At 41.4% G+C, this 14,002-nt stretch overlaps 1 non-coding gene across 1 annotated transcript; it reads left to right on the forward strand.

The window, feature by feature from the left end:
• Nucleotides 1-526: 526 nt before the first annotated feature.
• Nucleotides 527-618, forward strand: LOC126026942 (small nucleolar RNA SNORA16B/SNORA16A family). Its single transcript, XR_007502127.1, has one exon. It is a non-coding gene; the product is annotated as a small nucleolar RNA SNORA16B/SNORA16A family (small nucleolar RNA).
• The last annotated feature ends 13,384 nt before the right edge of the window (nt 619-14,002 follow it).

Raw genomic sequence — 14,002 nt, forward strand, 5'->3', positions numbered from 1 at the left:
CAAGTACTTTAACAATTGTATTATCTCTCTGACTTCTAATATTAATTGTAGGTTTTTTTAACTTTGATTTTTTTTTCCTTTGGAAATTGCAGAATCTGATCCTTTTTACTCTTGAGTACTTTATAATGCAAATTTTAATTTAACTGAGTGTCCTAAAATAAAGTTAGGGCAGGATTCCATAATAAGCAATGTTAACTGCTGGAAAAGGTAGGTGACTTTTTGGGTTTTTTAAAGGCTACATCACATCGTTCAACCAGTAAATTTTGGGCTCCTGTTATAGGCTAAGCAATGGGTTGGTTGGGCACAGAAACAAATAAAAGAGCAGCCTGGCTCCAGAAAAACTAATCCTCTAAAATGTCCATTCATAACAGCTATAATGATAAGCTAATATTCCCTTACATCTTCTTTGCCACCAAAAGACTGTTAGAAGTTTTGTAGCTCATTTATACTACTGTTAGGGGATTTTATGATCTTAGAAAATACGTTTTGAACCCTGCTTTGGGGGGATTGTTAGAAATCAGTGCCTAATGGCCCTTATCGAAGCTGCAGCAACCTCCACGTAGCTGCTGTGGTCAAAAAGAATTGTTTGTTTTTCATTTTTTAAATAAACTGACAGATGGCAAAGTAGTGAGCTTATGATGTTTACATAAGAGTTCTATAAGCTGTGTATACAGTTTTTTATGTAAAATATTAAAGACTATGATGATAGGGCCGGAGAGATAGTACAGCAGCGTTTGCCTTGCAAGCAGCCGATCCAGGACCTAAGGTGGATGGTTTGAATCCCGGCGTCCCATATGGTTCCCCGTGCCTGCCAGGAGCTATTTCTGAGCAGATAGCCAAAAATAACCCCTGAGCACCACCTGGTATGGCCCAAAAACAAAAACAAAAAGACTATGATGAAGATATTTAAAAATAAAGAAAAGAAACTGGTGCCTAGCTGAGTATAGAGACGGTGGGGGAGTGAGGGTTGGTATAGAGATTTGAGGAAAACCAGGATTTAAGGAATGCGGGGGGGGGGGGAGGGTAATAAGAAATAGAGATAAAAAGATAAAATTTTTAAAAGAAAAAAAAATAAAGAAATCTGTGCCTGATCCTAAACAATATGTGTTACATGTTTTGCCTTCAGAGTCCAAGTCCCTTCCAGAAATAAATTCTTGAAGAGGGTAAAGATACTTGTTTTCAAAAGTGGAATGATTGTATAGAAAACTGACAAACTTCCAAAGATTTCAGATCTGTTCTTGTCCAGACAGATGGAGGAAGGCCAGGTGAGAGAAGATGGTAGAAGGAATCTCAGGATTCCTTTAGTGGAGGAGTTAGTGAGATGAAAGCCAGACCTGGCCTGTGACCTTTGTTAATGTGTATGCTGAGCAGAAGTGGAGGAGGTTTGTAGGCAGTGACTTACAGAGGAAGCTGATTATGTAAAATAATCCCAAACTATCTTATTTTCCCTAAATCATCCAGCCTGGCCTCCAAGCCCTTATGGCACTGCCTGCAGAGTCTGGCCCATGACTTGTTCATCATTGGAGGAAAGAAGAGTTGCAGCTTCTAATATGCTCCCAAGCCATTCCCTTAACACAACTTCTCTCTTTCAAAGAATGGAGGGTGTTGGGGTGCTGGGCTAAAACTTGAGACCCCATAGGAACATGCAGAACAAACCAGGGCAAAGAAAAGTGATTGTGATGGAGTTGAAAGTGAGACAGGGGCCCGGAGAGATAGCACAGCGGCGTTTGCCTTGCAAGCAGCCGATTCAGGACCAAAGGTGGTTGGTTCGAATCCCAGTGTTCCATATGGTCCCCCGTGCCTGCCAGGAGCTATTTCTGAGCAGACAGCCAGAAGTAACCCCTGAGCACCGCCGGGTGTGGCCCAAAAACCAAAAAAAAAAAAAAAAAAAAAAAAAAAAAGAAAGAAAGAAACTGAGATAGGTGGCCGGTGAGATAGCATGGAGGTAAAGTGTTTGCCTTGCACGCAAAAGGTCGGTGGTGTGAATCCCAGCATCCCATATGGTCCCTTGAGCCTGCCAGGAGTGATTTCTGAGCATAGAGCCAGGAGTAACCCCTGAGTGCGGCTGGGTCTGACCCCCCCCCAAAAAAAATGTGAGACAGGAGCCTTTCTCATTTCACACACTTCCTTCATGCTCCCAAGTAAATGGGAATCCTAGAACGTGGAAGACACCATCTGGCCACCCTGCTCTCACAGATGGCCTGTCTGAAAGATTGGGGGTTCCTGTCTGAGGAAGCACTGGGAATCTAGAACTCCCCTACCTTCCCAGAGGAATTAAGTTTTATTCAAGTCTATACCTCTCTTCATCGCTCTCCCTTCCAGCCTCTAAAGAAATGCTCTGTCACTGAGGCTGACCTGCAGCTCCCTGCCGGCTTCATGCATCTGCCAGAATCATTACTTTTCATAGAAAAAGGACTAGATCGAAGCCATTCCCATGTCTGACTCATTCAGACTTTTTATTTGTGTTTGTCCTCTGAGTCACACACCCAATAACCAGCGTGAAAGCCTTGTCAGGCAAAATCGCTCTCCAAAGCCTTGGTAGGTTGTTACTCTGTTTTCAAGCCCCGGAGAATTTAGTCTCATGTCACCCTACTCTGACATCACTGGCACTCCTGCATCCTCTACCACAGGAATCCAGGCAGCAGGAGGGGGAGAGGTGAGATGGTGACTGAGGGAAAGCAGGGGAGGGAGCCTAAAAAGTTTCCACACCCTATACCCCTGCACACAGGAATCCCAGCATGCTCGCCAGTTCCTGGATCTCCAAAACTCCTGCTCCTCTCTCAACCTTGACCTCACCCCAGTTCATGCCATGTGCACCACCCTCCCTGCTGTCCAAGGCTCACTGAATAAAGCCTTTCAGTGACTGCTTTCTTGGGTAGAATCTGGTCCTCCCGGGCTAGTTTTTGGCTGAGATTATTGCAGTTGAACATACAAGTTCTGGCAACCAGCATACAGCAGTACTGCACAGCAGATTGGTAAGAATGGACAGGAATGAGGTCAAGGACTAGGATAGACCAGATGCTCTCCTTGTGCCTGTGCCAGAACTTGATTTATTTATTTATTTATTTATTTATTTATTTTTGGTTTTGGAGTCACACCCGGCAGTGCTCAGGGGTTACTCCTGGCTCTATGCTCAGAAATCGCTCCTGGCAGGCTCAGGGGACCATATGGGATGCTGGGAGTCGAACCACCTTTGCATACAAGGCCAACACTTTACCTTCATGCTATCTCTCCGGCCCCAGAACTTGATTTTAAAATAGCACCAAGTAGGGCCGGAGAGAGCATGAAGGTAAGGCATTTGTCTTTCATGCAGAAGGATGGTGGTTCAAATCCAGCCATCCCATATGGTCCCCTATGCCAGCCAAAGGCGATTTCTGAGCATAGAGCCAGGAGTAACCCCTGAGCGCTGCCGGGTGTGACCCAAAAACAAAAACAAAACAAAACAAAAAATAGCACCAAGTAGGGGCCCGAGCGATAGCACAGTGGTAGGGCGTTTGCCTTGCATGCCGCTGACCCAGAATGGACCTCGTTTTGATCCCTAGCGTCCCATATGGTTCCCCCCCGAACTTGCCAGGAGCAATTTCTGAGCACATAGCCAGAAATAAACCCTGAGCATCACTGGGTGTGCCCCCCTCCAAATAGCACCAAGTAGGGTCCAGAGCATTAGTAGAAAGGGCAGGCACTTACCTTGCATGTGGCTGGATTCCCAGCACCACATATGGCCCCTGAATCTTTCAGGAGTGATCCATGAGTACAGAGCCAGGAGTAAGCCATGGACACAACCAGGTGTGGCTCAAAACCCAAAATAAATAAATAAATTGCACTAAGTAGGAGCCAGAGCAATAGTATAGCCATTGTGCATTTATCTTGCATGAGACTGACCAGGTGTGGTCACTAAACCTGCTAGGGATGAACCCTGGGTGAGGCTGGGGACGGAGTGTGAAAAGTTTCCTCAGCCCTACAGCCCTGCACACATGAGTCCCAGCATGCTAACCAGTTCCTGGATCCCCCCAAACTCCTGCCCTGGGCACCATCCAGTGTGGTCTAACAAAGAGAATAGCACCAATCAGGGGCTGGAGAGATAGCACAATGGTAGGATGTTTGCCTTACACGCAGCCGATCCAGGACAGACAGTGATTCGAATCCCAGCATCCAAATGGTCCCCATGCCTACCAGGAGAGATTTCTGAGCTCAGAGCCAGGAGTAACCCCTGAGTGCCGCCAAGTGTGACCCAAAAAAGAATAGCACCAAGCACCAGGTTGTAGACAGATTTGCTGACAGCAGGCTTTCCTCCTCCTGTGGCACTCCATGTGTCTGAATGAACTTCACAAGACAAAGTACAAATAGAAACAGGTGCAGGGAATGGGGGTAGAGTCTGCCCATATGAACTCCATGCCAGAAAGAGTTGGGAGGTATATATGTGCTCTTTGGCTTCATGACCTTGCGGTGTCAGGAGACGATGCAATTGTTAAAACATGTGTGTATATGATGAATTCACTTCCTTACAAGAAATAAAACTTGAATGTTTTTAAATATAATTCCTATCATAAAAGATTATAGTACATTGTAATGAGATAATTGTTTTAAATTTACTTTTGTACTATTTAGAGTTTTATAGATTTTATTTTTATATACTTTGATAAGAAAAATTGCTATCTTGACTACGTTCATTCTTTTAAAATTATAATTGGTGTCAACTATAAGCATTGATAAGTATTATTCATATGCAATCTTTCTTTCTATTGAATCTTTTTAAGAAATTGTGTTTGGCACAGCATTTTCTTTAAAAATTTTGCTTTATTTTACACACTGTGAATGCAAAGATTCTGAAAAATAAAGATTCTTTTTAAGTCTCAGTACTGATACATTGGAGAAACAGTAATGTGTGTGCCTTTGCCAACACAGTAATTAAATGTTTAATCGTTTAAAACTCCTACTTCAGAATGAGGTTCTAGTGATTACTCCCAGTGCTGCCTTAGAAGCTTCCATTCCTCTGAAATAAAATCAGTTCTCCTGTTCAGTTAAGAAATACGGTTATGTTGACATTAAAGTTACTGTGCTGTGGTTTTGCAATAAATGTGTACTGAAAGCACTCGCGATAACATGGTCCGCATTTTGTTTTTCGTCAAACTCCAAATGGCATTAGAAGTGAAGCCAAAGCTCTCTCAGACGTGGTGGGAAAAAAACATGAGCTTGGGAGTGGCACAGGCTGGCCTGGATTCTGCTCTCGTGTTCACAGGCCCTGAAACTTGAGAAATCCTTCCTGCCCTCTGCTAAAGAAAATAAACTTAAAGAAAGGAGGGAAAGAATGCTGCCCCCAATATCCCCCATCCGGGGAATTTTTTTGACTATGGATATGGACCCAAGTGATGCTTCCATATTTTAGCTTTGCCTTCCTTTCCTTTCCTCTTGGATCTCTCCCAAAGTTGCTCAAGGTCTACACCTAATTCTGAGCTCAGCACTACTGATCATGCTCAGGATAGCATATGTAAATTGAGATTCAAGCCAGAGATGTAGTTATATAGATACATGCTAATCTTTGTACTGTCTTTTTAGCCCATGTTTTAAAAATTATTTTAATTTTCAAGTTAAATATTTTGGCCTTCTGAGTGAGGCAATAGTAAATCCTTACAGATATAAAACTGCTTATAACTTATTATAAGTGCTTTCCCCAAAATGTTGCTCACAGCTGGATTGAAAAGCTATTTGGGAAAGACAGCAACATTTGCTTGTAGAAATAGATTACATTATAAGTCCCCCAAGAGCAAAAGGGATTTTCTTTTGTGGAATTTGGAGCAAAAGAATGAGTAACAAATACTGTTGAGGTGGGTCCAGATTCATTACTACATTTTTAAGTGACAGGGAACTGAGTTTTGGAAAAAATAGGAATTGTGACCGTACATTACCTTTTTGGTGGAAAGGTTTTTGTTACCTTTATGGATTAGTTTATAAAGAGTTCTCTTTTCTTAAAGGTCTCCAAGACTCCATTTTTAAAAGCACAGAAAAGTATAATGTCTACTTTATGCTCTAAACAACTTTAATATAGGAGAGATTACAATAGCATTTTTGTTTCTAATTTTAACATTTTATCATAAATATTTCCCCATAATGAGGTAAATCTATAGCTAAAAAATTTAATTTTACTTTTGGACATTAAGATTGTTTCTGGGGAGATATATTCTGGGGATATATGACTATTAACTTATCTTTATCCTAGTTTCTAGTTATTTTCTTAGAAAAGATACCTAGGAGAATTTCTTGGTTAGAGTATAAAGAATTTCATCCCATATATATATTCCCAGATTAGTTTAATTATTTATTCAACCAAAATGGGGGAAACGATTTCTCTGTATTCAATTCTCCCTTCTAATGCCAAATGTTTGAGATTTTTTCCACACCAAGCAATTCTCTTCACTACTCAACAGTCTTTCTCCCTTCTGACGTATTCACACAGGGAAGAACTCAAACAAGTCAGTTCCTCACGCCCTCCCTCCCCCAATACAAGAACATGTCCAGGTGCATTTAAATAACTCATCTGTAGTCAGGGACATTACCAGACTGGATAATTTGCGATACCAGTTTACAGACTCAAGAGAGCAGCATAGGAACTAGATTTTCCATGCATTATGCAGGGGTACAGCTCCAGTATAACCAGAGAGAAGAAATTCACCATCTTCAGCTTCACCAAATTTCCCCCAATGTGCCGCTTAGAATCTATTGGGTAATGGGAACTTCATGACAGAAAACCACTTATCAAATCTTTGGCTGCAGGTGACTAGCTCAGCTTCCAGACCTCCTGCCTTCCTATGAGATTAAAAGTTCCAATCCTAGACCTAGTGGGAGATTTTTTTTTGGCAGCCCCCAAGCCAATGTTCTCCAGGATCCAGCAGTTCCCTGTCATCTCAACATAGAATGAGCCACAGAATTTTGGTGAGACCAAGTGTTTAGAAACCGCACAGGGAAGAGGGGGTGGAATGAGGCAACAACCATCTGTGTTTCTCTCATTGTTCCACAAAATCTCATTGGGATCCAGCAAATGTTAGTTTTTGGGATTCCAGGCAGATGGAGGGAGAAGAAGGGCTAACAGGAAGACCAGTCACACTGCCCTCTATTTTCCCTTTTTTTTTTTTACTTCACACAAACCACACCTGCTAGGCATAGATGGGGCTCTAGTTCTTCCTGACAATAAAGCATTGAATCTGAAGACCATCAAGATCTTGTTCAATTCATTCTAATAAGAGGCAGAAAGGAGGCAAATTACAAAGAGATGGAAAGAGAGACAAATTTAACTTTGCACAAGTGGCAATGGGACACTTCTGTGGAGACTTGTTTTTCACAAAAGGTACCACACAAAGCTATTTTTTTTTCTTTTATTGAACAGCTATAATTCATCTCCTCAAAGGATGCTAGGGTGTTATCTGGGAATTTTGTTAACAGAGCAACTTTTGTGAAGCATAAGAGTACATTTGTCCATACTTACTGTGACAGAGCTGTGGGTCAGGTGCAGAAACACATCTTTGCCCCTTCCCCCTGCCTAGCTCAGTAACAAGAACAATTTTGTGTTCTTGCTTTGTGCCTGATACTGTTCTCAGCATTTTTCATGCTTCAGCCCTCACAGCAAACCCAGAATAAGTTCTATTATTAGCTTTTTTTTTGCATTAGAAGAACAAATTGCCCAAGGGCAAAGAATTAGTGGGCAATGGGCCTGGGTTTGTGCCCTGGCCATAGAGTTCCTACCAGTAGGAACTATACTTATAGGACCTAAGTGGTAGGGCTGTGTGGACAGAGTCTCACACACACACACACACACACACACACACACACACACACACACACAAGACTTCTAAGCCCAGTGTATCTTTATGGCCAGGCTGTATGGGCCTCTGTTCTGTTATCAGTTCACTCTCCTCGGAAGCTCTGGTGAAGTTATTGGCTCACCAACCTCACACTTTCACATAATTGTTAAGCTGTGTCTAGAATTCAAGGAGCCAACATCATCCTTGTGCATTGAGGCCTTCAGAGCAGGTCACTTGAGTAGTACTGGGTCACAATCATGATAGATTTAACCACCAAGGGTCCAGTTGGAGGTTGCAGGAGTTAAGTAGCAGAGCACTTTGCCTTATACCTGTGGGCTCCTGTGCTTGCTCCCCAACACCACAAAACAAAATAAATAAACAAACAAAAACAATCATTGTGAGAATTAAATTTATATTACTTGGACATTTACTCACATTTTTTTAAGTTTTATTTTATTGAAACCATTGTGATCTACAAAGTCCTTCATAGTTTAATTTCAGCTATACAATGAGTCAGGGCCATTCCCGCCACCAATATTAACCTCCTTCAACCCATAAGCCCAGAGTGCATCCTATATGACCATTCTTTGCCCCCTGGCCTGCCAGTATAACATGCCCCTTTAAGTTTATATTGTTAAAGTTTAGATCTCTTGATTCTATTGCTGTTGACTTTGGCTTGGTTATTTAGTTTTGTCCTTATTTTTTTTTCCTCCATCAATGTACCTGAGACCACTTGGCCCCTGGCCTCAACCTTTCTTTTTGCCTTTCTTCACAGATTATAGAAAAATGCAGAAATATATGGTAAAACACCAATTCAAAGCTAATGACAATAGAATCAAGAGACCCAAACCACAACTGGCTATACACGAGAGGAACCTGTTACACTAGCAATCCAGGAGGCTAAGGATGGAGGTATGAGTTGCATGCAGGGAACAGTGGCAGAGGGAGGTTATTAGCGTGGGAATTGCCCTAATTCACTCTCACTATGTACCTTAAATATAACTGTGAAAGACTTGTAATTCACATTGGTCTCAATATAAATTAAAAAAAAAGAAATATGTGGTAAAACAAAGTAATCTGTGTCCCAAGAGTCTATAAAAAAGATGGGAGACCCTATTTAAAAGATAAGAAATAAATAAAAAAAATAAAAGATAGGTGTGTGTGTGTGTGTGGCAGTTTTTGTTTGTTTGTTTGTTTGTTTGTTTTATAGACATAGCAAACGATGGGGAAAATAGAAAGAAAAAACCTTTGGCCTAAAAGGTTGACCTACCCATGAAGCATCCTGCCTTAAGACCAACTGCAGGCATAGGGCATACTAAGTTGTCTAACCCCGAAGTCTTTGTGGTGATTTGTTCACATTTTAAAAACAGATTTATTATGGTATGACATGCAGTAAGCTTAACATTTAAAGTTTCCAATATAAGTCTTGACACATGTATACTCCCACTAAACCATTCCCATCACAGTGGTGACCTGGTTTATCACTTTCTTTATTGTCCTTCCCTTTCTCCAGTACCCCATCTCCACACATCCCTTGACAACTGCTGACCTGCCTTCTGTCACTACAATTTAATGTTTTCTCTAGATGTATATATAGATGGAATAATGGAGTATACTCACTTTATTTCTGTCTGAAATCTCTCACTTTATAATTATTTTGAGATTCATTCATATTGCTTCATATGTCATTTGTTTTTGTTGCTGAATTTACCCACTGTATAAGAATTTAGCACAGGTATTAATCCTTTTGATACTAATAAAACTGGGTATATGACTTGGTACACAGTGAATCGATTAATGATGATGAGTAGCTTCCAACAGGGGGCCCAACCTGAAAAAACAGCAGAATCTACATCTCAAAGCTTAACCTAAAACTTTGACCTAAGAGATTGGGTGTTACTTGTTAAACTCCTTTCACATTCACTTATAAAGAACTTGTTCTGATTTACTTGATACTCTTGCATAGGGCTAAATCATTGATATTTCAAGCTCCAGATTCTGGGAACAAAGATGCGAGAGAATATTGCAGATGACATCATTTAGTATTGGTAAATTGATTCACCTTGGGAGGCTATTATCAGTGAGAGCTTAAAAATTCATGAGAAGGAATGTGGCTAACTATATGTTCAGTGAGGGATAATAATATGGTGTTGTTATTGTTAAGACATAGAAGTCAAATAAAGATATTTCTATCATTTTATTTTATTATTTCTTTGGGGTTTCCCAAGAAGTGCTCAAAGGGCTGGGGAGCCACTCCTATTCTCAGCCAACTGGCTGACAGTTCAGTACAAGAGGCAGTTCAGTCTAAAGCCAAAGGAGTTATTGCTGCTCAAGACAAGGGGGGCCTCCAGGGCTACACTCAAAATTATGTGTTGCCAGGCATCAAACCAGGATCATCTGTATGCAGTTCATGTGATAACCCCCATTTTTAATGTTCTTCAACTAAAGACTCAGACTTTCTTAATAGAAAAATGGGAAGTTTGGGCCATATGGGTGCTGAGGATTCAAACTGTCACAGCCACACACCTGAAATAGCATCTCAAAAATATAAAATAACGTGGCGTTACTGCTATTGCCGTTGCTCTTGCCATTATATTGCTATTTTATTGCTACCAGGAGTGAAGCCAGACATTTTTTGGATTGTACATTTCCTTGGGCTTCTTTTCTGTTTCTCCATTCCCTCTATGTTGTTATTATCTTTTGATTAAGGTTGATTTCTCATGGATATTATGCATGACTTGGTCATTTTCTTCTGTTTATGAGATAGCAAAGTAGAAAATCTGGCGATCTGTTTTTTAATTCACTTCCATAAGATGTGAAAATCTCAATTGAATTTTTTTGAAAAGCTCATAACCTAAATGGAATTAAATGACAAAAATTAAATATAATGTTTAAAAGTAGTTTGTTAAACATAATGAATGCTAGATACTAGCCAGTTGACAAATACCAGAATTAGGATTTAATAAAATCTTTATTATTCTGCCTGATATTTTTTTCACATGTGTTGGCTCATAATGACAATAAACAATTTTCCTAAAGTTAGCTAATGAACTTTAGCTCTATATATTCTATTTCATTTTAAGTCTTTTTTTATATTCATTTGCTATCTTAAAGTACCTGGTGTGTTTGAATATAAAACCAGCAGCTTTCATAATTATCTTTAATTACTGTCACATTTTTACATTTACACTATATAAGCATATATAGTACCATTGATCACACAGTTTTAACATGAGACATATAAACAAGTTTTCACATCAGGATTTATTTAGAATTTCTGAGTTGGTGTATTTTTTAGTTACATCTGACTATGCTCAGAACTTATTCTCAGCTTGTTCCTCAAGGATCACTCCTCATGATGCTCAGAAATCATCTACATGATGATCAGGAGGACCAGTTCAGAGTAGGAAGCTTGCTACAAAGAGTGGTGAATGCAGATTGGGTAGTGAATACTGTGACAATGATAGTTAAAACTGATAATTCCAGACAAGAAGTGGATGATGCAAGGAAACATGGGATGTGCATGGTACCCCATCATTAGCAACAGTCCAAACCACAGTGTCAAAAAATGAAAGAGAAAGAGAATAAGAAAGTAATTAAATTTAGAAAAATATGTGCCAGAACTCTAAAAAAGATTATCTGCAGTGCTGGGGACTGAACCCAGGTTGGTTGTGTGCAAGGCAAGCACTTTATCCACTATACTCTCTCTCTGTGTTCTTTTTTGGGGGGGGCCACACCCGGCGATGCTCAGGGGTTACTCCTGGCTGTCTGCTCAGAAATAGCTCCTGGCAGGCATGGGGGACCATATGGGACACCAGGATTCGAACCAACCACCTTTGGTCCTGGATCGGCTGCTTGCAAGGCAAACGCCGCTGTGCTATCTCTCCGGGCCCCTCTCTCTGTGTTCTTATGCAGACATTTTAATGAGTCTTTTACAGTATGTGTAGGATAAATATCTAGGACTTCCTAGCAGCTTACTTGAGTTAACGTGTTAATTTGACTATATAATAATAACTTCTGTAAGATGAATTCAGGTCAGGCACAATCTCAGGGTACCATAAATGATGATAAAGTGTTAATCCATATCTTTTGACTTCTAATTTAAATGTTACTTGCTGAAGATCAAGGTCAAAGCATAATTTTGGAATCCATACATATGTTCATGTTTATTTGTTGTCCATTCCATGTTATTTTAGGGAAGTAGCACTCAGGGACCAGTAATATGGAGTGAGATACACACGCTTCCCTATCTTTCCATATTCATCTATTTTTACCCTGTGAAAGCATTCCTCTTAAATGCCACACATTCATAAAGGCACTAGTAAAACTACAGTGTAGGAGATGTATGAACGTACATATTAGGAACAAAAGTATTGGTCAGGGATTAAGGAGTTAGTATAAGGGTTAAACCACTTGCCTTACATGCACCTGACTTTGACTTGACTTTGAGCACAGCTGAGTGCAGCCTTGGAGCCCCCCCTGAGAACTACAGTACATGGTCTTCAAGGTTCTTGACATCACCAAACTATTTTAGGTAATCCCCGAGCACTACAATTTGAATAGTACCACATTCTTGGTTCCAGCATGGAATCACTGGGAGTAGTTGATGAAGGCTTTTGATAGTCAAAAAGACACTTGGGGGCTGGAGAGATACCATGGAGGTAAGGCATTTGCCTTTCATGCAGAAGGTCATTGGTTCGAATCCCGGCGTCCCATATGGTCCCCCGTGCCTGCCAGGAGCAATTTCTGAGCATGAAGCCAGGAGTAATCCCTGAGCACTGCCGGGAGTGACCCAAAAACCACACACACACACACACACACACACACACACACACACACACACACACAAAGACACTTGACCTCACATGATTACATCTGGAGAGCTCTGCAAGTGCAAGTTGGAGCTGCAACCCTGGAAATCTTCTAAGAGTTTTTGGAATGGAGAAAGGAAGCTTTTGGTTTGAGATTGCTCAATACAATGTGGAGCAGATTAAGGAAGACCTGAATCAGGTGGGAGTACTGTGACCTATAAGTACAGTCCCAAGGTATCAAGAAGTTTTGGAAGGACCTCATGAAGAATGATGGAATTCCCACAGTGTTTAGACCAAGGATTCAGACTGTGAACATAGACACCACAGCCATTGAGTGCATCCTGTCTGAAGGTGATGACAAAAGCTGGGCTGCAGATGTGTCTCAGGCAGACTTCTGGGATTCTCCAGGGAATACTCAGAGATGTCCTTATAACATAGCTGGAGGTCACAGAAAAACTCAAGAGTGAGCAATTTTAGAACAGAGAAGAAGGGCCTTGTCTAGACACCCAGATTAGAAAAATTCTCCCAGGGTTCTCCTAGGTCTCAGCAGCTGCAGACTTGGACCAAGATGAGAGCCCACCTGCTGGGTCCATGATGTGAGGGTGAGGTAGTATCCTCCTCTCTACCAAAAGTTTCCCTTTCAGAGTCTCATGGAGATGAGGTTCAGAGCAACTAATCTCAGACTAGTAGGGCAGATTCAGACAGTTAAAGGTGACAAAAAAAGATCCAGGGTTTGAGCATAGCAAGAACATTTTAGAATAGAACCAGCAGTTGAAGGCTCTCTGTTCAGAAATCGCTCCTGGCAGGCACGGGGACCATATAGGATGCCAGGATTCGAACCACCGTCCTTCTGCATGCAAGGCAAACGCCTTACCGCTGTGCTATCTCTCCAGCCCCAGGAGCTGAATTGGAACCGCAGTCCCACAAGGCCCGCCACAGTGCCCTAGAGATCCTTCAGTACTGCTAGGTGCAGTCCTGGTAGCTCTCTGCACGAGATGGCCTGAAACAGTTGTTTCAGCAACCTGCACTTCCCCTGTGAAATAAAGGGTCTCAACTATGTTTCCTTTTCTCAGAGCAATGGTTTATCCACACACTCTGGTTTTGTTTTTGTTTTTTGTTTTTCGGGCCACACCCGTTTGATGCTCAGGGGTTACTCCTGGCTAAGCGCTCAGAAATTGCCCCTGGCTTGGGGGGACCATATGGGATGCCGAGGGATCGAACCTCGGTCGCGGTCCTTCCTTGGCTAGCGCTTGCAAGGCAGACACCTTACCTCTAGCGCCACCTCGCCGGCCCCTTCACCCCAAAAGGTGAGTACACACATATAGTTATGAATCAGAGATTAAAAACATGATTCACATACGAGGCATGAAGTGTACTGTTGAATAACATACCTGA

This window comes from Suncus etruscus, chromosome 13, assembly GCF_024139225.1.
Source record: "Suncus etruscus isolate mSunEtr1 chromosome 13, mSunEtr1.pri.cur, whole genome shotgun sequence".
Lineage (NCBI taxonomy): Eukaryota > Metazoa > Chordata > Mammalia > Eulipotyphla > Soricidae > Suncus > Suncus etruscus.